Below are 27,090 nucleotides of genomic sequence, written 5' to 3'. Positions count from 1 at the left end.
CGTCTGCCAATCACTCACCAAGCCCGGGGCCTCCTCCCGTGTCCCCAGGGCATCTCCTTAACACAAGGGGGAAAGGTTTGCACCCCGGCCTGTAGGTGATGGGGAAATCCAACCCGAACAGGCAAGTTTTAGTTCTGAATTTGCAACCAGCAATCTGGAAGAGGATGGAAGAGTTTACCTTTTAGAAAGACAGACACCTCTAGGAGGGAAACAGATATCTTCAAGATTAAACCTTAACTGGAAAAGGAGAAAAAATAAGAGAATATCCTTCCTGCCATCCCTTGAGGAGTTCAAAGGTTTTCCGAGCCTGGGGCACTTGACAATTATAATTACACAGTAAAATACCTCGGGTTAATGAATAACCTCTAAAGGAAGTTACTTCACTTAATGACAGCAATTTTTCTGAACTAAAGGTTAATAATAAGGCCTGTAAGACCATGAGAAGGAAATGGTGGCAAATGGACTCTGTTGCTTGGTAACAAAACCCGAGGTATGAGCCTTCCCTTTACCTGCCCGGCTGAGTGGAGAGACTGCAGCTGCAGCCTGCAGACTTGGAAGTGCAGCCTCCCTCTGCAGCCAACACAGTCCAGCAGCACCCAGACAGCAAGCATATGTGGCCAGTGGTTTTGTGAGTGGAAGCTGGAGAGGGGAGAGTTCCCTAAGAGTTACTTAACAGCACAGTAAAGGAAATAGGGTGTAATCTGAACAGAGGCTGAGCACAACCTAGCTCACATTACCTAGTACAAATCACTGCTCAACAAACAGAACGTTTCAGTAAAATCCACCTAACCTAACTGGCCAAATCCTCACCCCTGCCTCTTGGCTTTTGTTTTTCCAGCACACTTAGACTTTGAGCCTCCTGTTTGTTCCGTTCTGGAGCAACTGTGGCATCGGAGATGAATTAGAAAGAGAACGCAATTAAGACAACCTAACAGTGCAATTTTCCGAGAGAAAAACTTCACACATTTGAACTGCCTGCATATATTTACTCAGGTAGTGGTTGGCAATCTGAATGAAAGATCCTACAGGCAGCTTCTTCCAGCTTGTCATTAATCAACAGGAAACTGCCTACAACAAGGTTATTATCACCATACACCATTTCAGTGAGAGGCTGAGATCAGGCTGGGAGTTTAAAATTCTTCTTTGTTAGATGGCAGTGGTGCAGCTCAGTGGCGGAGCCACTTGCCTAGCATCCATGAGGCTCTGTTCAGTCCCAGTACTGCCACCCCCAAAAGCTGATTCCTGGGGCCCCACTCAGTAGATCTAGGGTGGGTACCCAGAAATCTGCACTTCAAGTTGTGGATAGTATTCTGATCACCAGCCAAGTGTGGGGACCACTACTCTAAGTTGTGTTATCAGTAGAGTTTTGGTTGGGGTCCAACCAAAGGTAGATAGTGACAGTGAATAATGTTTTGCACCAGGAATTTACTTGGAATTTCATCTTTTTCTCTGAGAACTTGATTGATACATTTTGAAAAGAAAACTAAATATGCTCTAAATGCATTATTTTCCTGTTTCATTTTTGTAATATTAAAAAAGTTTTAAAACTGAGTGCAATACCCGAAACAATTGACTTTCTGACTGCGTCATCGTTAATTGGTGGCTATTGACTTAAACTTCAGCATCTTCCTATATAGTCAAAGAAAATATCTGTCATAAAAGCCTATGCAAAACCTCACAAAAGGTGAAGTTTGTCCCTAATCTTGCTCCCTCTGACTTCTGTCTTCAACTCTGATTTCTTTAAAAACAATAATAACCCTAAGCTATTTAGCCAGGGGTCTTAACAGGCTAAATATTATTATGGCCAAATAACAACTTTATCTTTAAAGATGAAGATCTGAGGGAGAGGGGAGGAATGAGCCCTTATTCAAAGGAAGGACTTTGGAATAGCAAGAGGTTTGGACAGGCTGGGCTTCTTGGTCCTGAAAGTGACAATACCTTACACTCAGATTGAATCCGGAATCCTTAGGATATCTGCATTTGCTGTGCACAATGCACAGCATTTCATATTAATAAGACTTCCCAATTCTGTCCAAAGAAATTAGAAGTCACCCCTAAATATGCAAAATAAGTAAAATAAACACTACCAGAACGTATGGATCACTTGAGTCACAAGAAATGAGTGCCTTGCAAAAAATAGAACTGGTGACCTAACAAAAGCTATTTTCACATCCCTTAAATTCCATTTGGGTCACTAATGTGGTACTTTAGAAACCGAAAGCAGGTTCACATTAGCCCCAAATCCAATTAATGGGAAGGTTCTTTCAAAAGAGATGGCTACCCTTACATCCATATTCTGAAACTACAAAGAACTTCTAGAAACTTCTGCTATGGTACTAATAACTCTTGACATTTAGAACCCTCATCACCACCAGTCCTGCCCCAATGACACAGAAAACCCCTTAAAGATCACATGGAAATTCTGATTCTGACCAAGCTACTTGAACTAAAATTGTTCAACCTAGCAGAAAGCTATGAGAGAGCTTTGACCCTAACATCTCGCTGTTTGAATGTGAGCCTTACAGAATGTGACCAGGGAAACAAAGGAAAGCCACCCTTTCCTTAACACTCCTGGCCACCCCAGAAGTGCCCCTGTGCTCTTTTGGAGCCGGCGTAGACTCCAGTAATGCCTCACAAGATGTATTGTAATAGTTGGTGTGTTTGCCTTCTGCGTTGTACAACAAACTAATTGAAGACAGGAAGTGGGTTTTACTCAACCTCACTTTCCAGGGTTGGGTACAATACCATATATGTATATCCATAAAGACTGTCAAAGTTAACAAGAACTGGAATGTAGTTAACTTGGTTAAAACCAGATTTTATTCAAGACTATCATCACATAGCGAGAAAGAGACCTCAGTATAAAACTAGTCTCAATTTTAATTCAGCATAGACAGGTAGGAATTTATAGGCAAGGAGTCGAAGTGTGTGTTGAGAATTTTAAAAGGTACGAGAAAGCCTCAAGGGTCAGGATGATTCTGACATATCAGACCTAACAGGATAGGAGGGGTGGTCAGACATCACAGAAAGATGGTAAGGATAAGGAACTCAATTGGATATCAAGAATGATCAGACTTGGAGAATGGGAATCTATTCCTAAACTGACTTAGCAGCGTTATTACTGAAGCTGAATTTTTATGTGTTAAGATTTGAATGTGTGCCCCCTAACATTAATGTGTTAGAAACCTAACTCCAAGTTATTAATTAGTTAACCTAATTCCAGTGGTTATGAAGATTGGGCCTTTGAGACACAGATAGGATTAGATGAGTTTATGAGGGTAGGGCTTCCATGATGACAGTAGTAATAGAAGGATGAGAGACCTAAGCTAGCATGTTTGCTTTGCCATGCCACATGAAGTCCTCTGTCCGTGACGATGCAATCAGAAGGCTCTCACCAGGTGCTGAGAAAATGCTGGCATCCTGCTCTTGAATTCCCCAGCTCCAGAACTATGAGTCAAATAAACTTCTCTTCTGTCAGTCTCAGGCATTTTGTTACAGCAATAGAAAACAGACCAAGACAATAAGAAAGGGCACTGAAATAAGAAAGGTCAAGAACCAGACTAACGTTTTGCTGAAGCAAAGAATCTTTGTCAAGATCTTTACTGCTAATGGTTGCTTTTTCTGTGTTAACTATTATTTTCTTGTGCTGTTGTTGTTTGTTTTGAAAAGAAGTCAAAATGTTCAGTGATGCACTTGGTCACCAGTACCTTATTATAAATTGGTATAGCTGGTGATTCTTTTCCAGATTAGAGACTCTGGTATACTTGAGAATATGTGCAAAAGAGAGGGACACAAAAGGAAGAGTGTAGAATAGTGGGGGAGAACTTTTTATTCTGTCCACAAGATAATCCCAAACAATCCCAGTTCTTTCCTACCCCAAAGGACAGGTGGTTGTAGTCATGTGGTTGAGATGAGTTTGTCCCATGTGTCCCACCAGGATACTGAAGACATAGTATGCACACTACGTGAGGCCTAAAATGAATAGTGACAATGACAGTTTCTTGGTGAATTACTTGTCTTGTACACAAATGCAGTACTCAAAATAAACATAAGGTAATCTGGCACTAACCTACAAGATTCACAAAGAAGGAGAGAGGGACAGGCAAGGTCTGCAATCTTGATCATGGAATCTGGAGTCAGACCATTATTGAATGCCTGGTTGAGTCATTTACTAGTAGGATGACTTCTGGTTGGTTCCCTGATCATCAGGTTTCTCATTTGTAAAATAGTGACAGGAACAGCCCTGGCTTCATGAAGGACTGTTGAGAATCAGAGGCCAGATGCATACAGCAAATGTCACACTGGCATGTAACAACCCAGCACGGGGCACACAACTGACACCTGTAATCCCAGCACTTGGGATGCTGAGGCAGGAGGATAGAGAGTTCAAGGTCAATTTAGGCTAAATAGCTAGACATTCTTTCAAAAAAAAAAAAAGAAGAAGAAGATTGATACATTCATGGTGTGCTTCATAAACGTTTATGAAAATGGAATGTTCTAACATATTTTGGAGTTCCTCTGGCATAACCCATCAAAATAAAAGAAAAAACAAAACAGCAGCTTGCTTTAGACTTCTTAATGCTCAAGAGACTATCAGACTTAGCTAATGGTTGAATCCTCCTAACACAAAATGAGAAACTCAAATGGTTTCTCGTTAATGTGAACAATAAGCATGGCTAAACCACAAAATTCCAACACTTCCTGGTTTGAATGACTGACTATGGTCAAAACTATAAAACTTCTGCTGGTGGACACCAGGGACATATTCTTTAAAATCATGACTTTGAGAAACCTGGCTTTTTGAAGTCCTATACGGCTTACAAGATGAAAATGAAACAGCTTTAAGCTGAGTAAGCTAAAGGAATCCAGCTTTGGTCCAGGAGCCAATCAATGTTATTCCCCGCTGCTATTAGAGCTAATAAAGTCTCCACTTTTCTTTTAGAACTAATGGAAACCCTCTGTACTCAGAAGTGTGCATGAATCCCGCCCAAAATTCTTCAGGGAGACTGTGTTCCGATATTTAGTCTCCCTAGCTCAATAAGAACAATTCAGCTTTTTCCCTCAGAATTGGGCAGTCTTGTGCTCTGAACAACACAACCCATGGCATTTATAGTCCTTAGAGCCCTTGGGAGGAAGAATCATCTGCATGTAACTTTGTCATTATCACCTAAAGAACTGGGGTTTCTTCTGGAGACTACGCTCCTCTAAATGTCCTCTAAAACACAACGAGGCAGGTTAGGAACTAGGGAAAGTCTGCGAGTTTTAAAAACTGTACAGCCTGTTTTAGAGCACATCAGCGACCCCTCCCTCACCCATACCCTCTGAGCCCAGAGATCCCCTTCCAATTGCAAATCCTTTGTTAAGCTAGCAAGAGTGGAAATTTCTTCCTGCATGAACTTAGGGTACCTGAAAACTAACATCAATGTATGCACAAGAGCATCCAGACCCCCTCTCCCCCAAAGGCTTTGGAACTGGAAGTGACACAGGTTTTCTCCCACCTCCAAGTTAAAGATGACATAAAAATGACCATTCCACCTGGCAGAGACTAAACCTGTAGTCCCTGTCCCCCTTGCTGAGGTGATATCTGTAGGTGTGGGGGCGTTTTGAGCTTGACTGATATGCCCACAGATCAGGGTGTTAATAATCCTATCCAGCTCCATTTCTAGTTCGCCTTCAAATCCGCTTCCCAGAGGCTGATAGTTCCAGTGGACACTGGGTGTGTGGATGTGTATCTTATGCCTGAATTCCAGGCCCACCCCTTATTTTGATTGTAACCATGTCCCTTCCAGCCACCCAAATAAAAATTCTGTGGCTTTCCTGGATTCTATTTACTCTCCCGTGGGGAAAAGGACACAGCCCCAGTTCTGTCACCATGAACTTCTGCTCCAGAGGTCCTCATACTATCTCTGGCCCCATCCTGCCCCGTCAAGCTCTGCTCTCCACCTATGTTCCTACCACAACCTGCCTCTAAAAACCTATCTAGGGGTTTAGTCTCTTTTTCCATGATTATTGGGACTTTTTTAGGCCCTCTGCCCCTCCCAAGTACTAAAATTAGCCTGCACATTTCTAAAACCAACCACATTTATTACTCACTGAGGGTGGGATATCATTGTCCTCATGGCTTAGAAGCAAAGCCAATGTGCTACCTTCCCAGATTTCTGATGGGATATTCATTGTTCTGTGAGGTCCCTGTGTGCACACAATGAACCTTTTCTTCTATTAATATGTCCTTTGGAATTAATTCACAGGCTCCTGTCACTGAACCTAAGATGGTATAAAACCTCTTTTTCCCTCCCTTACACATAGCTTACAGGGTGCTATAGGGACTATATGCTCAACAAATGATTTTTGAAGCGATAAAATTATTTCCCTGAGAAATCTTGGCATTGGTGATCATGCTGACGCTGTTCTAAGTGGACTTCTGAAACATCTTGCATTAGTTAAATTTGGCAAGTGAATGGTTAAAATAGACAATTCAGAGGCTGCAAGTGGACTTAGTCTTGATGTTTTGTTGTTTTGTTGAGGATTTTACCTGAAACCAACCTGAAAGAGGTGGCTCCATGCAGAGGCTTATATGTTATTTTAACAAAGATTAATAAAATGTGGAGAAGAGACCAAAGGAAGAGTAGAATAGGTTTCAGATGTGGGGGGAAGTTGTGGGAAGGCACTTATGAAATACATGGTAAACAAGGTTTGTTTAGTAAGCTTTGTTGTGCAGTCTCAAGTCTTCTCAGGTGGGGAGTCCTCCCTAGAGGGAAGGACAGGTTTATAAATGGAAACTTCCCTTTCACAAGAGACATTCATCTCTGCCCATAGGCAAAAAGGGGGAAGGCAGAAACTCTCACTTTTGCTCTTTGGAGGTGAGGGAAAGTGAGGAATAGAGGGTATGCTTCCTTACACAGACCTCTCACCCCCACCCAGTTTCCTCAGAGGCTTTTGCACTATCTTTAAAAATGGCTTACACTCACAAAACGGAGAAGATGAGAGCACCACCGCACCATGCACTTAGCTAGCACACAGACCCACTGCCACTGTGAGGAGAGACCAAAGGAGTCCTGCTTAAAATTTAGGCTGTTGCAACTTTAGTTTTTTCTGCCTTATATAGGGAATGATTGCAGCAAGCTGTAATTCCAATTATGCTAAATGCAGGAAGTTCTTAATTCAGGAAATGGAAGTTGGTGAACTTGAAACAAATTTATTAAATGAAGACGAAAACAGCTATAGTCAAAGTATTCAGGAGCCAGAAAACTCAGTTTTAAAGAAGATTTTGAATAGAGTAGCTGGGAAGCTTCAATTCTTCAGCTTTTATACTGTGCTATCACTCTGATATGTTGCTATAATCCTCTGAATTTGTTTAAAAAATACAACAGACACCTGAAGAAATCAATTTGACCTGCTTTTAAACTTTTCCTCAAGATTTAGCTATGAGTATAAACACCTAATTGCATAAACTGGCAATAGCTTATATAATGGACAAGACTGTACAGCACCATAATTTCAAGTCTTCCAGAACCAGCCTCCCCCATTCCACATAGGGTAAATCTAGGCCTCTCCCCATTTAGATGGGTCTATATTCCCTCCCCAGCTGCCACCTTCAGCACAGGGAGGCCTGTGACCAAGGCCCAAGCCATTGGAGTAACCCCTTCTAGCTCCATGCGTTGGTTCAAGAATGAGCACCTGCCCAGTGGTGAGCCTTTTTGAGCCTTGCTTTTTGAGAGTTGTCCCAAAGTGAAGCTAGGAGAAAGAGCTCCCTTTTCTGCACATTGTTAAACCTACTCCAAGAGATTGCCTCCAAACTGCAGAGTTGCCTGTGGCCATCTCTATTAAGATGCCATGATAAGATGACAGACAATCAGTGTGAACAAGAAAAGCAAGACTAAGTCAGAGAAATGATACTTTTAACCCGGACCCCCCCCCCCCCGCCCCCCGCCCATTCCTTCCTTCCCTACTAGAAGGGCCACCAAATCCCAGCTTTGGGCTAGATTTGTTTGAGATCGGTTTCTGTTGCTGCATGCAAACACTCTGACCAATGTATCTACATGTCTAACCTTAACATCATTGGTGAAGCAATCTAGAATAGATTCACAGAATCAAAAGTATCTGGCCATTATAAGATCTTACCAAATAAGAGCTTTCTGTGACAGTTAAATGAATGGATGACTTATGATGTCATAATATATTTAATATATATATGGTGACATAATACATGTATATGAAAAAAGCTAGTTACAAAACAATATTCACTGTATCAACTAATTTTATTAAAAATGGACGGATGACTAGAGACAACAAAATTTCAATGGTGACTTTTTCAGGATATGAGAATTACACATGCTTTTAAAAAATAATTTTCTAAGGCCCAGGCATGGTGGTGCACACCTATAATCCAAGCACTTGGGAGGCTGAAGAAGGAGGATGGAGAGTTTGAGGCCAGCCTGGACTACCTAGGAAGTCCAAGACTAGCCTGGATCTGTCTCAAAAACAAAAAAATGATGATAGTTTTCTATATTTATATATTTTTTAAAAGCAGCTTTATTAAAATGACAGCATGCTAACTTGTATGAGTTTTGAAAATTCTCCTTTCACTGTCCTCCAACATCCAAGACAAGGACTGCACTTATACGCCTGTTCTTTCTGCAGACCTGAAAACAGAACCACATCTGTTCCAACAAGCAGCGTTCTTCCCTCTCTCACGCAGGACTCTGCTGATGCTCGCACAGCTCCTTCCTTCGGCATGTTTTCCTCTCCCCCATCCGGCCCCAGTGGCCTTGCTGCTGCAGGCAGGAAGTAAGCCCTGTGAATGCTCCTTCATTGGGAATAATTTTTTTTCTTCTATAATGAGAAAATATTAAATTAATTAATATTATTTTAATATTAATATTAAAACCCAACATAATGGGCAGGCCGTTCACTTTGAATTTTGTCATCCACCTTTCTTTCTAAGTAAGATTTCTTTAGCATAGTGACACCTCATTCCTTTCCTTTTGCAAGCAAAGGGACTTGCAAAGATGACATTTATAAGGACAGTGCATAGTCAACACCTTCTGCCAGCATCGTTTATGACTTTTTGGCTAATGTGGAAATATATAAAAGAAACATTTTAACCTAAGTAAAGTCACTCAGTAACTTTCTAATTATTTTTCTTCATAATAACACATATAAAATATGAAAAATGTTTCAGTTTTTTTTTTTTTTTTTACTTTTATAACTATTTCAAAAAGCCTTAAGTGTTTCTTATCCTCCTCAAAAATTCCACCCTAAAGATGAGGCTCATTTTAACTCTAATGTCTGGAGCTTTACATCAGTAACCTGCCTCTGTTACTGCATTCCTGATGAAATGCACTAACAGCTTAAAGCTTCTTTATTGAGTTTTTTTTCTTGTGAAAATGACTCTGAAAGCCTTGGAAGGCATTTTTAAAATAATGTCCTGTGAAAAGTGAGCCTTTTATTAGACTTCAGACCACAGTGGAACCCCAGGGACTTTTTCTAATATAATTTAACCCCTTCATTGAAGAACTGAAGAGGTGGAGTGTGGTTTAATAGGTAGATCTAGAAGCTTCTGTGTCTCCAGTAATCCTTCTTTCATCAAAACAATGGCTATAATTAATATTTATGATTTTGCCTTTCACCTCAGAGGACTTACAAATTGTTACACAGGACTCATGACACTCACTAATGAAGGACTTACTGCTCAACCCAGAAGAGAAATTTACAATCATCTCAAGTTTCCTCCATAATGATGTGACTACAAAGAAAGTTTGGTAGTGACTTGGACGATTCAGATCCTTATAACTTAAAGAATGAGTCAGGAAAGAGAAATCAGTCAGTCTACACTAGTTCTCTAAAGCCCAAATAACAGAGCTTGTATTTGTTTTTGTTTGGTTGGCTTTTGCTGTTGTTTTCAGTATCTCCCACTATGATGTCTTGTAGGAGTAGATAATTTATAGCCTGAGACCCTCAGGCCTGCACCCAATTTTATGCAGCGCCCCTCTCTCCACTCCTACCACCTCATCCACCACGAATGGCTGTTACATATTCAGAGGATTGTTTGGACTTCAGAAGAATATGTGACAGACTGTACGTGACCTACAAAGCCCAATGTATTTATTATCTGCTCCTTTACAGAATAAATTTGCTGTCCCCTTAGAATCTAAGACACAATGAGAAACGTTTGCAATCCAAGCTATAAACACTGTGTAATGTTCATGACATTCAGAAACTTGGATGGACTGGACAGATAAATGCACCCTGTAGAAGCACGTTTCAGGTGTCACTGACTTCCTTGGAGTCAGCACATTGCTCTGGACCGGCAGGATAGACACTGAACAAAGACCAAGTTCATGTACCAACATGCATATAGAAAACACTCTACACACCCAGGACATTCATCAACAGCTAAGAGCTAACATCAAGCGTGCTTGCTGGATTATGGCATCACTCAAAAACAGTGCTGAAAGGGAAGAATATAAAAGGAAGAAGAATCTGGCTATTGATGTACAATTTGGGGGACCCACAGGCAAGATTGAGCCCATCCACATCATCAGACCAGACAGAAAGTCAACAAAATAGCACCATTAGACTATGGGTCTTGGTGACTACCCACTGACCATCTCCTCACACAGAGATACGTCAACATTCATGTGAATGATTGCCACACATCTGGGTAGCACGCAGCATTTAGAAAGTATACTCCGTTTCTTACTCTGGCACACTAACCAGGCTTTGTTCTTCCCCGTGTGTGCTGTGCTGCCCACGTGTAACATCTACTATGGTGTCTGGCCAGTTTTCAGCACCTAACAGATAACTTTTCAGTTTTCACAGGGAATTCCTGCAGAAATAACCCCTTCAGTAACATTTAAATTTTGAGGGTAGGCCCAAATTTCTATTTAATCCACAGTTCAGTTGTACACACAAACTAAGACTAGTTGCACAAATTCTTGATTGTTAGAATTAAACTGTGTGGCTCAAGGAGAACAAATTTTGAAAGGGAAAAGAGATGTCTGTGTCCCCATCCCAAACCAGCTCCCTGGTTTCCTGGGCATGAACTGGTTCAAAGAAAAAGTCTAAATGGATGAAGTTTGCCTTGACAGCCACACAGCATCCCATTTGCAGCTCTGTCCCATTTCTGGGTACCAGGGGAGCCTCCTCCTCTGCTCCTTAGGCCCCACACTTGCCAAGGCCTCCATAGTCCTTCCCACCAGCCAGGCCTCCTTGGGAGCAGGACATATTTTCACCCACCTTTGCATCCCAGACCTGCCGCAGTCACAAGCACACAAAACTTATTTCCATGTCTACTCCCAGCAATCCAAACACCATCCCTTCCTCACTGATGAAGTTATTCACCTAGGTATAGGTGAAGGTGGCCCTTAAGTCTACTGTGTATTAGAAATGGGGTTAGCATTTTAGATTCATTATTTTGTTTAGTTCTCCCCTTCCCTTTTTATTTCAGAAATGTTATACATATACAAAAGCAGAGATAATAGCAACGAACCTGCTATGCCTGACAGCCAACCCTCAACACCCATCAAGCAGGTATGAAATTGCCCTATCTGTATTCCTTCCCCCCACATGAGTTATTTGAACTATTTCCTAAATCCTAAATACCATATTATTTCATCTATAATTAGCTCCCTAATTTTTTAGACAATAGGCATTATTTATAAATTTAGTACAAAACTGTTTCTTTCATTCCAATTGCTATGAATCTCTAAAAATAAATAGTACCTCAGTCTTCCTCCAATTTAAAGTATAAATTAAATACTGTTAAGTTACGTTAATTACCTCACAAATTAGAGGAAAATGAGGTTTTGCTTATATGTAAGTACTTAAATGGGAGACATTTCACACTAATTTTCCTAATGCCACCCTGACTTTTTTTGTTCTGTTTTCTTAGGATCAATCCCAGGGCCTAGAGCTCTACCACTGAGCCACACCCTTAAGGCTGGTTTTAAGTCTGAGTGTACAAACATGTATATTTTCAAGTTAGGGAAAGAAGTAAATATAACAAGGAAGTTATACTGCTTTTTATTTGCAAAAGTTTGATTTTGTAGTCAATGTTGTATTTTAATTTTACATTCTAATAATTTTCAGTTGGGGAATCTACCCACTGAATTACTAATTTCCTGATAATAAATACAATATTCACCCCCAAAAGACAAAATAGAAAGGCACACAGCAGCAGTCTTTTCCATGTGATAGGTTTTAAAACTTATTTTCCCATATGAAATCAGACTTGAAGACCAAAGTAAATTTCTGTGCTTTAGATCTATATGTTCTCAAGCTTCGGAGTTATTTTTAAAAGCCAGCAGGTGAATATTCTCTGCATACTATTATTCCAAATCACAAACACAACTCTCTTCAGTGGGGGTCCTGGGGACTGAACCCAGAGCCTCACCCCTGTGAAGTACTGAGCTAAACAGACCTCAAACCTCCATAAATTCACATTAACCACTGTGTTCATTCCTTAATTTTTAAAGAAAGGACTTGTCATTCTAGGTTTTCAAAACAAGATTCTTAGCGAGTAAATTACACCCATTAAGTGGTGGCAGCAAATTTGAACCCAAGGTAAATCAAGTAAAAATTCCTTTTCTGAATACTGATGACTTCTCAATCTTCCAAGAGACAACTGCTTTCTTAATTATGGTGATTCCAAATCTCAGTAAGTATCTAACTGGCTGGTCCACTTTTCCTTCCCAGGTCAGGTCCTTCAACCCCATTCCACTCTGAGCCCAGAGGTTTTCTAGGAAGTCTTGGTTACTCACCATTAACAGGACTGTGGCAGGGCAGCCATCACTATGTGACTGTTTCCTGAGTGAGGCAGCATTGACACAATGCCAGACAGGAAGAAAGAAAAACCCTTGTTAAACAATTATAACTGAAAAGGATTCAAGTTAAGCTGGATGTGGTTGTGCACACCTGTGATCCCAGCATTGTGGAGGCTAAAGCAGGAAAATCATGAGTTCGAGATCAGCTTGGGCTGTATAACAAGATCCTGTTTCAAAGAAGATATAAGTCAAGCATCCTTAATCCAAAAATCCAAAATCTGAAATGCTCCAAAATCAGAAACTTTTTGAATGCTGACATGATACCACAAGTGAAAATTTACATATCATGAGACTTTGTTTCATATATAAAATTATTTAAAACTACCTCAGGCTATGTGTAGAAGGTATATATGAAACATAAATGAATTTCATGTTTATACATTTCATCACGTATATGCAAAAATTCTAAAATTTCAATAAATTCAAATTCTGGAACACTTCTAGTCCCAGACATTTTGGGTAAGGGATATTCAAACTGTATCAGGATTCTCACAAGCCAAACTACAATTTACCCTCAAAGCTGAAAATACTACAAAGGAAAAATTCACCACAAAGGAATGAGTATCATTAAAGTCTAAGTTTCTTTGTGCACATAGTTTGAACTCTATTACCTCAAAACATCTGCTCCAGAGTCACATCATGAATCCTCTGGATCAAAGATCAAGAGCTGATAATAACCTAGATTCACTGACAGGAAAATGGATTAAAACTTTATCATGTTCCTATTAAGGAATATTATTACCTAAAAATGACATGGATGAATCTTCCGTGATGTTGACAAAAGCAGAACTCTTTGTGATTTTTAATATAAAATTTCAAAAGCAGATACAACTAAACAATGAGAGAATAAGAGAAAAGTAAGGAAAAGATTCCCAGAGAAGTACAACCTTTCCGCGGCAGGAAGAGAACTGATTCCACAAGAAGACAGAGGAAGAGGCAGGGACTTTCAGATGCTGGCAGTGTTCTACTTCTTGTTAACATAGGCATTATGCTCTTTTATGCTTTTATACTTCATAATATACAGTGTTTAATTTTTTAAATTACAAAATGATTTTCCCATAACTTGATTCTATAAAACTCTGGAGAGAAAAGAAAAAGAAGCAAGTTACTAAAACCAAACAAAAACCACTACAAAGGCAAGGTAAGCAGCTGTGGTTCTGTTCTGCCCTTTGCATTCTCAATTGCGGTGGGTCTTGGGTTGCAATTCTTAACACATAGTGGATGTTAAATAAATATTTGATAACTTAAGTAATAATTTATGTAAACACCAAAGCTCCTGCACAGAACATGCTCCTCATGGCAAAATTTTCAGTTAACCAGAGAAATCTCACTGCGGTGTGTCTGACACTGACTGTTTTTTGGTTGGTTTTTTGGCTTTTTTTAATTGTTGTGGTAGAACATGGTGACATTTACAAAAGTTCTTACAATGTATCAAATACATCATACTTGAATTCACCCTCTCCACCATTCTCCTTTATCCCTCCTCCCTTCACTCACTCACTGAGTATTGAATATAAGAAAGTCTAGTTTGGTAGCTGTTTGGTTGTTGCAAATCCAATGTTTGCAAAATGAGTGTTCTTATATATGGTTAACAGGTATGTAAATTAGCACATTCAGGAAGGGCAATTTGGTGACAGTCATCAAAAGCATTCAGAATAATGTCTTTTGAATCTGTGAATACAATTCTAGGACATGAGTTTTCAGCTTTGAGGGTAAATTGTACTTTTGCTTGTGAGAATCCTGATACAGTTTGAATATCCCTTACCCAAAATGCTTGGGACTAGAAGTGTTCCAGAATTTGAATTTATTGAAATTTTAGAATATTTGCATATACATGGTGAAATGTATTCCCTAACGCCCTAAAGAGAAATGCAGTAAGAGATGAATGATAAACTATGGTGGAGAGGGGAGAGAAACAGATATAATATTCTGGATCAATGAGTGAAATAATTGTTTTACAGTATTTGGGAAATCCACTGCTGAAATCTTGATCTGTTTAGACTGAACTATTTCTTTCTATGCCACTAAGTCCACATAAGTTACCATGGGCCATGATTAAAAACTAACAGTGAAGCTCTTCCTTGCTGACAAGGTTGTGTAATTCTTACTCATTTAGCAAGGTCACATTCAGCATTATAAACTAGAATATTCTCATCTCTAAGGTTCATGAAAGCATATGATTCTAGCTTTATTAGCTTCATTGGGGTTATATGCTTATTGCTGGAGCAATAGAAGTTTAAATTAGAAAAAGCGTATTTTCTTAAGTAACATTTGACCCTCCCTTGTGGAGTTTTATTTTGCACTGCCCCGTCTTGTGAATTTAATTTCCACCTATATAGAAAACCAGCCCTGGCCTTCTGGAAAGGAGCAAATAGAGGAACTGTATCTCCTTGCACAAGGGCTTTGGCAGGACAGTCTGGATTTGCTCAGGCTTAGACCTTAACCTCCTAGGCTGTCTGCAGTGAATCCCCTGCAGCTTGCTATTGCTGTCGCTCACACTATGCGAAAGAAAACCGGTACTTTTTCGCTTTGCTTCATGAGAGGATAGAACAGGAGGGGAGAGAGGGGAGAAGAGTCTGAACAGTTGTCAGTGGCCTCTCCTCATCCCCTTTGATGTGGTGGGTTGGTACAATGAAGGAGAGTGAGGCAGAGCTGTAAAACCCTGAACCATTTTATAAAGTTTACCTTGTCTACCCTAAAACTTTGTGTAACACATGGGAATCACATGGAAGCAGGAGAAGTATAGACTGTGAAGAGTTAGGAGACAACCAGAAAGAAAGAAGAATGACTAAGACATTGGCTTCCCTCAGAATAAGTTTTATTTGCTTTACCTAAACTTCGAGAGCATGAGATATTTTAAGATACACATTGAGGACATACGTGTTTTATAAGAACGTATAGCCTTAGAGTTGGAAAAGGTCATATAGGTCACCTAATTCAACATTTCATGAATCCAAGGATGGAACAGTCACTTGGGTGACCCTGGTCAAAATACAAATAGTCTCCAGTAGGGGCACCCATATTTTTAACAAGTTCTCCAGGTAATCTGGTGGCACCCCACCATTTGAGACTCACTCGGCTAGTCTAAGTTCCCATTTCTGTGTCCCCTGCATACAACTAACTGATACACCATTCTCTACTGGACTGGCAAACAACTGCAAGTAATGTGAAATAATACCAAATACAGAGTGCTCTACTTCTGGGTAATTTATGCTTGATGCCTTCATATGCCCCTCTTGCTATGACTAAACACATAGAAAATTATTATTTGAATGACTAGGAAATAGTTGAATTGTTTTCAGTTTTATTATTTATTTTCAAAGCAAATCTGTAGTTGTGTAAGAATTTCTTCCCTTATTAAAGTTTACTAAGCATCTCATTCTTGGATAAATAGCAAGATTTGTGAAAATCACTCCAGCTCTTATTTACAACTTCTAATCAACTTAGGTATCCTAACTTAAGTAAATTAGCCTAATAGTAGAAGCCTAAAAATTTTGGTTATTTTTCAATTACTCTTTTCAACTGTGGATAATGGTTAGCACTTGATCCTTCATACTGATACAGATTTATGTCATTCCAGAGTCTATTTCTTGACCATGTTAAGCCTTATATGAATTCCAGGATTATGATAAGAATTAAATTTTGTTACATAAATAAGCAACATAATGACTATGAATTTAAGCACATGAAACAAGTGCAGGTTTTTTCGGGCTACTTGCTGACCTGACAATGATGTTAATCATTTCAGTAGAATCCCATCTGTGGTTCTCCAGGCTGCAAGTGTTCATTGCTGCTTGTGTTCTCCCATTCTCTCACTCCAAGACACCAAGGAGCTCCTTGATGGCCGTGCTGCTCTGCAGATGGTCGGGGCCCCATGCATACCTTGGGAAGAATGTACTTACACAAAGCTGATGCTTACACTACTCTTCTTTTGACAATCCACAAAAGATTCTTACTAGTTTTTGTTGCTTTGACTTGAAGTAAATACAGAAAAAGTTCATAGGAGGCCCACCTGGCCTTTTCATGGACTGAGTTATGTTGCAGATCAAATCATATCCCCCAAGTATGTGGTGGTGTAAAGTGAGCTCCCTCATTGTGATATGGGAAGCCAAAAATGTGGGTGTTTTCTCTTCTCTGGACAATGGGATACAATGGGATTCCACGTCAGCATGAGTTGCCTAACACTAGAAGTCCTGCTTAAGCACAGGCTTAGTGCTGAGCCTGATTTTCCTGACCATTCACTCTTCAGGCTTGCTTCTATAGCTGCAGACTGGGGAGTACTACGTGCCTGCAAAATAGCTTTGTGTTTTGTGTAACATCCAAATAGAGCACATCTATCAGTAGGACCTGGGATTTTTGCCATCACCAGGTCCTGCCATCAAGCCATCTCCTGTCCTCAAATGGCAGCTGAGTACAATCAGCTAGGTTCTGCTAATAACCAAGACAAAGCCTGAACGGAATGCATTCTCCCAGAGGAAGTGCTTTGACCTTCTAAGTGTGACTTCCTAGAGATGCAGCCACACCTTCTAGTGGATAAGGTAAGATACCAACACTAAACTTGGGCTTGTGGGCCATGGAGGAGAGAGAAATGCTGGGACAGTTCAGTGTGGGAACAGAGGAAGATAGGGATTAACCAGAGATTTTTAATATCTCTCAGATCAGATGAGAATCTCAATCCTGACATTAAACCTTATATTACCCTGGTCAAACATAGGCAACATTGAGGAAAATGTAACAAGTATCAAGTCTTTAAAATAAATACACTGGGCCTTATCCATCCACTCAAACGCTGCCTCTGTCGTAGGGGTACCTCGAGGAGTTATTGCAGTAATGTTACCATGGGTCAAAACATCGCTCCCCCTTTGGAACTGACTTTAGAGTTTGCCTTTGATCCAAAACAGTAATATCTACTGTTCATTAGAGTATCTTTCTTATTCACTGAAGACTCTTGGTTGTTTAAAAAAAAAAGAATTAGTTCCATCCATAGGCTAGAACTATGGTCTCATTTGAGATATCCATTCACTTGATCAATTATTCATTTGTTCACTTATCTAATTAATTATTCTAATTATTCTAATGAATAATTCATTTGTTCATTTATCTAATGAGGAACAGTTTACAGAGTATCTCCCAATTACTACACATTGTACTGAGCACATATATGTATGAGTAAGTACCTTCATAAGGAGCACATGGTATAGCAGGAAAGGGCAAAACAGTAAACAGCCAATCAGAATACAAGAAGGCATATGCCAAAATCAAGATATAAAATAAATACTATTTATGGGAACACACAGGAGGGAGCAATAATTCACCTTGAGTGATTAGGGAAAATTTATCAAGATGGTAAATCTGGACATAACCTTGATATAGTAAGATAATGATAGAAGGGAAAATCGTAGATGTGGCAATAACATAAATAAAGGTATTAAACTATAAAAATGCATAAGGGTAGAGTGCCAAGACAACTTAATGGGAGGAAGAAGAGTTTCAACAAATGGTGCTGAGACAACTGGAAATCCACAGGCAAAACAATTTGGACCCCTTACTTCACATGCAAAATTAACTCAAAGTGGATGATAGTTCTAAATGAAAGATCTAAAGCTATAAAGCACTTAAGAGAGAAAATTCAAGAGTAAGTCTTTATGACTTTGGGTAGGAAATGATTTCTTAGAAACAACACCAAAATCACATCCCACTAAAGAGAAGACTAAACAAAAACTTGAAAATATTTGTGCTTCAGAGCTTGCCATCAAGAAAGTGAGAGTTAACAGACAGAAAATATTTGCAAATCCCTATATCCCCTGGAGGATATATAATCAGAAGATGTAAAGAATTCTTAGATCAATAATGAAAACACAAACAACCCAATTTAAAAATAGGTAAAGGAGACCAGGCACCTTGGCTCAGGCCTGTAATCCCAGTTACTTGGAGGAAGAGAAAAGGAGGATTGAGTTCTAAGATCATCTCTATCAACAAGCTGGGTGTGGTGGCATGCATGTGTGGTCCCAGCTAACGAGAGGCATAGATAGGAAGATCGCAAAAAACTCAAGGTTCTACCTGAAAGCCCCAGTACCACACACACACACACACACACACACACACACACAAACAAAAGCTAAGGATGCAAATAGACTTTTCTCTAAAGAAGATATATGTGAATGCATAATGAACGTATGAAAAGATAATATCATTAGTTACCAGGGAAATGCAAATCAAAGCTACATGGAGATAGTACTGTACACCCACTACAATGGCTATAAGCAAGAAGGACGACAAAGTGCTGATGAAGGTGTGGAGAACATGGGACCCTCACTCATCAAGGTGGCAATGCTGAATGGTGCAGCTCTCTGGACAAGTCAGGCAGTTCTTCTATATGAGCAAGCAAGTCCACACCTAGACTTAATGAATGAAAACGTATCTCCAAAGACTTGCACACTAGGATTAATAGTAGCATTTTTCATATGGAGAGGTAGAGAGAAGAAAAGTCTGGAAAAACAGAACAAGAACAGATGGTGGAAAGCATTGAATGCCTGCTGAGATATATGATCAAAGAACGAAGACAACTCCAGCAACAGCATGGAAAATTAACGGAAGGGGTGTGGGCAAAGCAGAAATCAGTGGGATGTTTCCCTATTCAAGATAAAGAGAAGGGCTGGGGAGTGGCTCAAATGGTAGAGCACCTGCCTAGCCAGTATGAGGCCCTGAGTTCAAAGCCCAGTACCATGGGGAAAAAAAAGAAAAAGATAAAGAGATTGTAAGCATCTAAATGAGGACTCCGGCTGAAGTGATGACAAGAAATGGATTGGTTTAGGAAAAGTTTGAGATAGAAAGTCCAAAGGTGCTTCTTCAAGGGGTATCTCAAAATCCAAAACAACCACAAAACGGGAACTTTAAGAATAGCAGGGTCCATGACACAGGAACAAAGTTTCCTCAAGTCCCTCCTATGGAAGACCAACTTCTCCCTTCTGACTTCTACACGGTCTGCACCTCAGTGGCTGGCTGGACTTGTGCAGCCCAAGATGTGCACCTTCAATGTCCTCACTTCCTCTAAAGTGCTTCTGCTTTTGAAGGCTGACCTGTCTGGTTCTTATTTCTGCATAGCACCCTACTTTCTCTTGCTAAAGAAGTGTAAGAAAAATACGTAAACAGTGGTTCAGACAGGCAAGTTTTCTTGTTTGCTTGTTTGCTTATTTTACTCGTTTTGGGCTAAGTGTGGCCCAAAATTCATCTGTCTCAAGTAGTTTAAAAGATCTATTGCTGCAATAGAAGTAGGAGTGGACTTCCATTTCTACAGCTCATGTAAACCACGCTCTGTTATCCATATGTACTATCAATAAATAAATTATATTTATTTATAAATTATAGCTATGGGCTCATAGAAGTGGCTCGTACAAGCTTTTTAAGGCATGCTTTAAATGCGATCACCCGAGCACTCATCAATGGAAAGTAGAGGATATGAGAAAAATGATTGACCCCTCCCCTGGCAGACAAGGATCAGGGACTAGAGAACTGGAAAGAAATGGACTCCAAAGAGAAATCGATGGACCAAATCAACTCCCTGCTTCTAACTGTGGGTCTATGGAGTAGAATCTTTGCCCCAGGGGCTCATAAACCCTTTTGCTCAAATTAGAAAGTTTAGACTCTATTCGCGGCCCCAAAGGATACTAGGGAGTTAACATAAACAAGGTAAAAAGCAACATAACTGTGTTTTTAATCCTGTAATGCAAACAAGGCAGGCTATGCCGTGAACGTGAGGCACAGACTTGCTCAGGGTTATGATCCTCTCTTTATAGTCTGAGTTGCAGGTAGTGTGCAGCATCTTGTGCTAGATAAACAACAGGAGATTCAGCGTATAAAATACTTGAAAAGTTTGTATAAAATTAATGGGTGTCTAGTCGGTATCACAAAATTAAATTTTTGACAAACTCAGCCTAAGACACATTTCCCTTTTACCAGTTAAAACAAGTGTGGAAATGGGATGGTAGCCAATGTTTTTCTTTTTTTTTTTTTAACCAAGAAAACAGACTGAATTTGTTTTTTAATACTAGTGTTGAGCAAAAGAGAGAACTTTCATCCCTAATATTCCACTTCCTGCTGAAACAGTGCATGATGATGCTGGTTCTCTCTACTGCTATTGGTTTGTTGGATAGATCGCCTCTGCATAGGAAGAGGACGTGTGAGCCTATGAATCCTGCCAGGAGGAAGTGAAGTGGCGAGATTAAAACGATGTCAGCTTTTGATGTGACTTTGGTGTTACTGAGCTACTCTTAAACTAGCAACTTCTAAACTAGCAACTAACCAGCTTCATTAGGAGGAAATTAAAATTAGAAAGAGATTTGCTTTCCAAAGTTAATTTTCAGATATAACATAATCACTCAAATAATGAACAAAGTATTTCAATACCAAAATATATTTAGGACATGTATAAAGCTCAAAGAACATTTTGGAAAAAATGTGGCTGAAGAATGAGCAGACAAATGGAAAATAGAAACTATGCCCAACTCTTTTTTAAGAATGTGACAAAGTAAACTTACACAAGGACGTAAGGAAGGGTTTGTTAAAATACGTTGGAACAACTCACTGTCAAGTAAGAAAGAAATCATTTAGATCCATCCCACATAACAAGATAATCTTCAGGTAAATGTTTGCATTTACTCAACAAACAACATGGAGGATCAACTTTATGCTGGGTAGAAAAACAAAAGACCCATTTCCTGTCCTTACAGTGGTACTCACAATATCATGAGCAAGTAAACAGAAAATTACCAACAGCTGGTTAGGCAGTGGAAGTTCAAATTGAAGTTGACAGGAGCAGGAGAACAAAGCCAGGTGATGGTGGAATAGCATTTAAGAAGATCATTTCTTCCAGAAATTCCAAGTACTCTTTGTATTGGGTGTGAGAGGGAGGGCAAATAACAGTAGCAAAGAAGAGAGATGGGTCAGCAGGAGAGGAGACACAGGTGAGAGAAGAGTGTGCAGACAGAGCCTTTCTAGCTCTCACCTGGAGCTGTGCACTCGTTCACACCTATGGGGCCACAGTGAAGGACCATAAGATAGGGAGTGGTGCAATCAGATACAGTTCAGTTTCCTTCACATCCGCGCAACAGAAGTTCTGAACAGAGAAGAGCAAACTATTTGCAATCCTTCAGAAGGTGCAGGAGTTTGTGTGGAGGAAGGGAGGAGAGCCTGAATGGAAGCAGAAGTGGGCAGCAGTAAGCAGGGAAGGAGTTATCTGGGTATCACATTCCTAGCATTTGATCTGAGCTACCAGGAGGTACTATACAACAGAAAAGTGCAGTCTTTTCTGGGAGGTAGGTTTGGGAGCAGAAGGTAATAAATGCAGGTTGGGGTTGATAAGTTTGCAAGCTTATGGGACATCCCAAAGGAGAGGTCTATGTACCTACCTGTTACTGTGAATTTGAGAGTTGTGAATAGGGCTAGTGGCCCTACCTAGTATGCTTAGGCCCTGAGTTCAAGTACTGCACTCCCAAAAAAAGGGGATAGAGATATGACTCAGTGGTAGAGTGCTTCCTTGGCATGCAGGGACCTGGGATTGATCCCCAGAACAGCAAAAAAAAAAAAAGAAGAAAAGAGAGTAGTGAATAATGTGAGTGGTTATCATTTATATATTATATTCATTTGGAATATACATCTATGATAAGTACCAGCCATGTTCTGAGCTACTCTGGGCTCTGGAGAGACAGCAAAAAAACAAACCAACCAGGGCCCTACTCCCACAAGGCTCATATTCTAATGGTGTGGGAGGGTCAAGGGGGGAGAAACATAGCCATCAATTATATAGCTATTACTTGGTGAAGAACTCACTGGCTAGACAGTGACTGGATACACTGGCCAGGCAAGCGAGGCACTAGGCACTCACTGCAAGGCACCCATCCTCCAGTGCTGACCCCATGCTTGCACAACAGCGAAGACCTCCTTAAATTTTGCACACTGGGCACCTTGCTCGTCCCAGCGCCGACTGGATTATTTTCTGTGGATAACCAAGAAAGGGGCTGGCAGAGTGGCTCAAGTGCTAAGAGTGCCTGCCCAGCAAGCGTGAGCCCTGAGTTCAAATTCCAATACCACCAAAATGAAAACAAATCAAAAAGGCCAAGAGACTTATCATTTGAAAAGTGGCATTTCCTATACCTTGGGAAAGAACAAGCTAAACAGAGAAAAGCATATATACAAAGACCTCAAGGTGAGAGGGTACATAGTGTATTCTAGAAATTTTGGACATGGCATATTCCCTTGTGGGTAATCCAAGGAAAAGATCCATTTGCAAACCTTGTTTTTGTACACTTGAAAGTCATGAATAATGTGAGTGGCTGTTATTTTCCAGAATGTTTGCCAAAAGCAAATGTACAGAAGAAATGAGAACCAAAGACAGACTCTCCAGAAAGCACATTTAAGGGATAGGAAAAGAGGAAATGCCTGACAAGAAGACTAAAAAGGAGAAGCCAGAAAGACAGAAGAAAAATCATGACCGTGTCTTGCCATCAAAGCTACAAGAGGAACTTTCCAAAGAGGAATTAATACATTGTCAACCACTCACGGGGAGGGCAAACAAAAGTCTTAGCTAGCAACAGGGACTTGCTCTGACTTTAGGGAAAACAGCTGCAGATTTGGAGTACTTTCCTAAACTAATTCCTCACTTGGATGGAAATTTTGCTGTATGCTTCCAAACACTCTTCCTTCCGGTGTGGAGGATGGCCATCATGTCCATCTTTAGACAAACCCAAGCAATGCAGAAATTAAAATTACAGTCTAACTTGAATCCCTTCAACTCACACATAATTGTCTTATAGGAACCGACTGAGTCCTAAAGCCTCTGACCTCGACTGAGTCCTAAAGCCTCTGACCTCACGTCCTACCTGGCCAAACCCTGTCCTGTAAGTAGGATCAGTTGTCTCATTCTCTGCTCTTGAATAGAGGCTAGATTGCTTCCACAAAACTCATTGGCTTAGGACCACCATGGGAATTCTTCACCCAACAGACTGTGGGTGTCCCCAATCTCATCGTCCCCCTGGGCTAGAGGAATAGGCATCAATTTACTATGAATAAGCGTGAAGTTCCAGGTTCAACTAAAACCACAACGCTGCTAAAACAGGGTAGTTGCCTTTTAACTGCATCCTTACTCTCTAGAGAACTTGTGGCTTCACACTTAAGAACCAAAACAAAATTACAAGGATCAGTGAGTGTGTGAGCTTTTGTGGTTTAATCAGACTCAGAGGGAGAAAGCATCTCTGCAATGAAGTCCAACAAAAGGTTCATTGTATAAACTCAAAGGAAAGCCAAGGAATTGAATATGCCTAAGCTCTCACTGTCCATGAAATAATAATAGTAAGACTATTCCAATGTTTACTATTTGGAAGTAAAACCTATAAAATTAAAAAACTCCAAGCAAACTAAATGTCTTCTAACTTTTGAATTCCTGAACAAATTGTTTACTCATCCATCAATGCCTATACATGAAAAAATGACCCCCCCATCCTTACACTTTTTTATTAATTTGTATTAATAAAATAACTTTGAAACCAACACTAGACAGATTTTTCCTTCTGAAGGAGATATATCCGTGCATGTGTGTGTATTGCAGAATAAGCCACACCTCCATCTTGCTTTTCAAAACTGCCCTAAAATGGCAGACTAAAATGGAAATGAAGCAGGAATTCATAGTGAAGGCTCAATTCTTGGTGTGAGGCTCCTGATGATGGAATGCACTTGGATAAGAAGCAAGATCCTTGCACTTGGCCACTTAGAAAATTTCTCCTTCGCTGGGGGTGTAGCTCAGTGGTAAAAGCTTGCCTAGCATGTATGAAGCTCTGGATTTCCATCCCCAGCACCACAAAAAAGAAAAAAAAAAAGCTTCTTGGTGTAGGGGAAGCAGTAATCAGCTTCCAGATGCAGGTATTACATACATGCTCTGTGTGCGCATATGCAGAGACTACCAGAGCAACTGAGGAGGAGGAGTCTGCAGCCACTTGGCAGGTGAGAGAAAAGTTGAATGGATGGGAGCATTTCCTACTTAGTCAAATGTTTACATTAGAATTAGAGACTAAACAGACCTCTATCTCTTTATGTAAATGTATTAACGTGTCTAAGATTGAAACACCTCTAACGTGCCAGCTTTATCCGACCTTTAAACCCACAAGACAATAATCAGCTTCTTGTTTCACCTCTACTGGAAATGGAAAAGGATCTGACTTTTACCCGACCTGTGTGTCCGTCAGTCCATTCAGATTCTTCCTTTTATTGATTTGTGTCACTAGGGCTACAAGAGTTCCAGAACCATGACTACATGTTTGAAACAAAACCTGGAACAAGAAAAATGCGGATGCTGTGAGGGTCGGCTGACCTCATTCCCAACCATCTCAGGGTGGATCTGGCGGTCAGAGTGTCCCCCAGCCTCAGTGACCATGAAGTCAGAATCTTCAGAGAATCCGTCCAGTGCAATGTCAGCGTGCTCCAGGGCTCTCTGGGCAGCCTTCCACTTTTCTAAGCCAGGTCGGGCCTGAGTACACTTGCACAGCCTGGTGTAGAACACACTCTTCAATTACAGCTGTGGAAACAGAAACTCCTGTGCGGCCGGCCTCAGCGGTCCTCAGGGCTCGGGAGCCCGGGTGGGTTGTCTTTCACTGGGCTCAGAGGCCACTGCAAAGCAGCAGGAGCCAAGCCGTTGTCGTGAAGCTTCAGAGACCTCTGAACTTGCTGTTTGATGTGAAAAGGGGACGGGAGGGAGCCTGTGAAAATCAGGTCTTGCAAGAATTTTGAACTAACACTCCTGTGCTGTTCTATGCTTTAGCTTAGGGGACAGCAGAAGAGCATGTGGGGGTCTCTCCTGAAACACAGCTTGCCAAGCGAGGCAGCCTCACTTCCAGCAATTGCTTCTTTTCCTTTTTCTTTCTTTCTTCTTCTTTTTTTTTTTAATACTTCTGCAGGCCGAGCAGACCCGCTAGCATCTTCCAGTCTCCTTGACAAAACGGCAACGGGGACAGCAGCAGGTGACGCGGACTGCCTTGGAATGCAAGGCATATTTCCACATTATGAAACAAAGGGCTTCCGCGCCATCTGTGCGGGTGTGCCGACAAGAGGGAGGCGAGTGCACCTTCTCCAGGGCACCGTCCCTGGGCCACGCAGACAATGGGCGCGCAGAGCGCCTGGCCTCCTTTCTTCCTGTCAAGTGTTCTGCCTGACTACACAACCTCAATGCCGGCTCTCCCGCCGCATGCAGTGGACTTGACCGGAGCTACAACTAACAAAGCAGCCTCGGGGGCCAGCGGCGGAAGCGCCACCGAGTCAACATCAACCTCATTGACATGCAAATGGCGCGGCCGAACCGCACGCCCCTCCCGCGCGCCTCGCACCCCTCCTGCATGTCCCTTCCCCCGTCTGCGCCCCTTTCCAACCCCCCTGCACCCCTCCCCTCCCGCCCCGCACCCTCCTGCACGTCTTTCCCCAACCCCCCTGCACCCTTCCCCAACCCCCCTGCACCCCTCCCCTCCCGCCCCGCACCCCTCCTGCGTGTTCCTCTCGCCCCGCGATCCCCGCACCCTTCCTGCACGTCCCTCCCCAACCCCACATGCACCCCTCCCCTCCCGCACCGCGCCCCTTCCCAACCTCCGTGCACCCCTCCTGCGCGCCCGCGGCCTGGGCCGGGATCGGTAGCTCCGCGCACTCCCCTTGCGGTCCCGCCGCGTCAGTCGGCCACTTCCACCAGGCTCGGGATTGCTGGATGGCTGACCGCGTTTTAGAACGCCCCGCAGCCCCGGCGCGGCGGTCACCTTCTCCCTATCTGTTTGCGCAGTAATCTTGAGGACCGCCTCGCTTAGAACCTGCTCTCTCCTGTCCAGACTTCAGTGCGCTCAGGCGCGAGGTGACAAACCTAACTGAGAAGGAAGCTCTGGCCCACCCCGAAAACGCAGGCGTCAGAACACATCCCGTTCGGCATTCGGTCACGGCCCGCGCGCGCTCCCCGCTCCTGGTCCCGGGTTTTACTTTGCCGGGTTCTCATCAGCTTGCTTATTCGTGTTTTCCTGCGGTGAGCGGTCAGCGCGCACTATTTACAGTGCTTGAAAGGCGGGGAAAAGGTATGTTTGTTCTTTGCAGCAATAAACTCATTTTTTAAGCAAATTGAGTTACTGCTAATTATTCAGAAATAAAGCTAAATCGTATTTAAAGTCGCCGGAAAACATGAGATGACTTTGTACAACAGGACTTTGTATATTTGGCTACTATTCAAACTGCTAGGAAGTTAAAGACT

At 41.4% G+C, this 27,090-nt stretch overlaps 1 long non-coding RNA gene across 1 annotated transcript; it reads right to left on the bottom strand.

Annotated features, from left to right (window-relative positions):
• Window positions 1-8,246: 8,246 nt before the first annotated feature.
• On the bottom strand, window positions 8,247-27,028 carry LOC141410897 (uncharacterized). The gene is made up of 2 exons (XR_012435702.1): window positions 26,448-27,028; window positions 8,247-8,832 (listed from the first exon to the last, which is right to left on the bottom strand). It is a non-coding gene; the product is annotated as an uncharacterized lncRNA (long non-coding RNA).
• Window positions 27,029-27,090: the final 62 nt, after the last annotated feature.

Source organism: Castor canadensis, chromosome 9, assembly GCF_047511655.1.
Source record: "Castor canadensis chromosome 9, mCasCan1.hap1v2, whole genome shotgun sequence".
In the NCBI taxonomy this organism is placed as follows: Eukaryota; Metazoa; Chordata; class Mammalia; order Rodentia; family Castoridae; genus Castor; species Castor canadensis.
The sequence above is the reverse complement of the archived record's forward strand: the minus strand, read 5'-3'. Positions and strand labels throughout refer to the sequence as shown.